Below are 2,871 nucleotides of genomic sequence, written 5' to 3'. Positions count from 1 at the left end.
GCCACTGCACTCCAGCCTGGGCGATAAAGCGAGACTGTCTTAAAAAAGAGAAATCCTTTTAGCATCTGCAGGGCGCAGAGGACGGTGACGTGTCCCTGTGTGAGGCTGAGTAGGAACAGGTGTCTGCACCCGGCCCAGTGAGTCTCCAGGTATCATGATCGCCGGTCAGACGAACCCCCAGATGCTTTAGCACTGCACATGCGACTGGCTCTTTTGTTATCTTTTGTTGTTGATGCCAAGAGATAGTCATTCTTGAGAACAGGGGAAAAAAGGCCTGAAGAAAATAGAATTGTGTTTACTGTAGTTCTGTTGGAGTGGATGGGTTTTTCTCTTTGTATTCACTTGTCTTTTACAGGTTTCTAATGAATGTAACTTTTTATCATGGTAAATACATACTACACCTAATTTTTTTTTTTTTTTTTATTTTTTAGTAGAGACGGGGTTTCACTGTGTTAGCCAGGATGGTCTCGATCTCCTAACCTCATGATCCGCCCGTCTCGGCCTCCCAAAGTGCTGGGGTTACAGGCGTGAGCCACCGTGCCCGGCCGCACATTTGCTTTCTTACTGTGTTCACTTACCTCTTTCTTTTTCTCTAGAACTGTTTGACAGTCAATGAGTTGCAGATGTGATGCCCTTTACCTTTAAACACTTTGGTGTGTATTTCTTTAAAAAAGGACATTCTCTTACACAACCATAGCTCAGTTATCAAAATCAGGAAATTAATGTTGGGACAGTGCTGCCAGGTAACTTCAGACCTTACTCAAATCTCACCCACAGGCCGGGCGTCGGGGCTGACACCTGTAATCCCAGCGCTTTGGGAGGCCGAGATGGGCAGATCACTTGAGCTCAGGAGTTTGAAACCAGCCTGGTCAACATGGCAGAACACCATCTTTACAGAAACAAAAGCCAGGCGTGGTGGTGCGTGCCTGTAGTCCCAGCTACTCAGGAGGCCGAGGTGGGAGGATCACTTGGGCTGAGGAGTTCGAGGCCGCAGTGAGCTGTGATTGCGCCACCGCACTTCAGCCTGGGCGACAACAAGACCCTATCTCAGAAGAAGAAGAAGTCTCACCCGTTGTCTCTGCATCCTTTTAGCAGAAGAAAAAACCCACTGTGTTCTGTGAGGAATGCAGGGTCATCCTCTGGCTCGTCTGGAAGAGAGCCTCAGCCTTTGTTTCTCATGAGTCTGAATGTTTTGAGGACCACAGGCCAGTGATGCTGTAGACTCTTTGATCTGGTTCTCTGTGGTGTCCCCGCTGGGCTGGGTCCTCTTGGTGCATCATACAGAGACGTGTGCACCTGTTATGAAGAGCTTCACTTTCTCCTTCATCCGTGTGTGTCCGCTTCCTTCCATCTGGATTGGCCAGTGGCTTCTCCTTTGGTCCTTGGGATCAGACCCCACTGCTGGCATTGTCTGTGTGATACACACATGGTTCTTTTGCACCCCGTGTGGCACAACCCAGAGCTTGTGTGCTGGCTGGGCCATCCTCCTGCCTCATGTGTGCTAAAATACACACATCAGTCCTTAGGTGAGTTAAGACGCAGGGCAGCGGTAATGGTTTTTGTTGTGGTCGTCGTTTTTGTTTTTTTTAAGATGGAGTGTCACTCTGTCTCCCAGGCTGGAGTCCAATGGCACGATCTTGGCTTACCGCAACCTCTGCCTCCCGGTTCAAGGGTTCAAGCAACTCTCTTGCTTTAGCCTCCTGAGTAGCTGGGACTACAGATGTCTGCCACCACAGCCGGCTAATTTTTGTATTTTTTATAGAGACGAAGTTTCGCCATGTTGGCCAGGCTGGTCTGGAACTCCTGACCTTAGACCATCCACTTGCCTCAGCCTCCCAAAGTGCTGGGATTACAGGTGTGAGCCACTGCTTCTAGCCTGATTTTCTCTTCTCATTTTGTCGTCTCTTTCACGTACACTGGAGTAAGCACAGTTGTTTTTCAAAGTGCTTGTCGTGCTGGAGTAAGGCGGACAGTGTTTCCGTGCCCAGAAGTGAGCTATAGTGCTGCTTCCGTCCCGGACACCAGGGCCCTGGGCACAGCATCACTTGACCCTGTGGGTGTTCAGGCCACTCTCGGGTTGCTTGTGAAGGTCAGAGGAGGCAATGGAGAGTCTGAAATGCTTTGTCACCAACCCTCAGGACTTGGATCAGAAATCAGAGAGGGGCATAGACCAGAGTGCTCTATCCAGGGCCTGATCCTCACTGGCACCCTCCCTGACCCCCTCAGATGCTCCTGGTCAGGACACAGTGCCCGAGGCAGGGCCCTTGCTGGTTTCTGTGCTGGTTGAGTCAGACTGAAGCCATATGACCTGGGAGGCAGCAGGTCTGAGTGAAGAAGTCTCAGTGACATCCCACTCCTTTTCTTTCTCCTTGCCCATTTTCATGCTGGGCGTCCTTTGCACTGGGAGGCTCCCGGTTGTCCCTCCCTCTAGAAGGCAGCTGTTCCTCTGGGTAGTGTTCTTGGGTGCCCCGTGTGGGACCTGGACAGCTGTGAGCTGCCCGTCCAGATCTTCCCCACTGTCGTGTTCACAGTTGCAAAACTTTGTTCCTGACCCGCTTTCTGGGGGCCTCTCACTCACCTTCAGCAACAAACTCTTTCTTGGTACAAGAATCCTTTCCGCAGCCGGGCACGGTGGCTCATGCCTGGAATCCCAGCACTTTTGGGAGGCTGAGGTGGGTGGATCACTTGAGATGAGGAGTTCGAGACCATCCTGGCCAACATGGTGAAACCCCATCTCTACTAAAAATACAGAAATTAGCCGGGTGTGGTGGTGGCGCCTGTAATCCCAGCTACTTGGGAGGCTGAGGCAGGAGAATCACTTGAACCCGGGAGGTGGAGGTTTCAGGGAGCCGAGATCACGCCACTGCACTC

At 51.4% G+C, this 2,871-nt stretch overlaps 1 protein-coding gene across 2 annotated transcripts in view; it reads left to right on the top strand.

Moving 5' to 3' along the window:
- The window catches only part of PRPF6 (pre-mRNA processing factor 6), a 74,178-nt gene that overhangs the window by 57,416 nt on the left and 13,891 nt on the right, over positions 1–2,871 (top strand). The gene's annotated exons all lie outside the window — the stretch shown is intronic.

This window comes from Colobus angolensis, unplaced genomic scaffold (assembly GCF_000951035.1).
Source record: "Colobus angolensis palliatus isolate OR3802 unplaced genomic scaffold, Cang.pa_1.0 Scaffold136, whole genome shotgun sequence".
Classification (NCBI taxonomy): domain Eukaryota; kingdom Metazoa; phylum Chordata; class Mammalia; order Primates; family Cercopithecidae; genus Colobus; species Colobus angolensis.
Note: the sequence above shows the minus strand (reverse complement) of the source record. Positions and strands in the feature narration are given on the sequence as shown.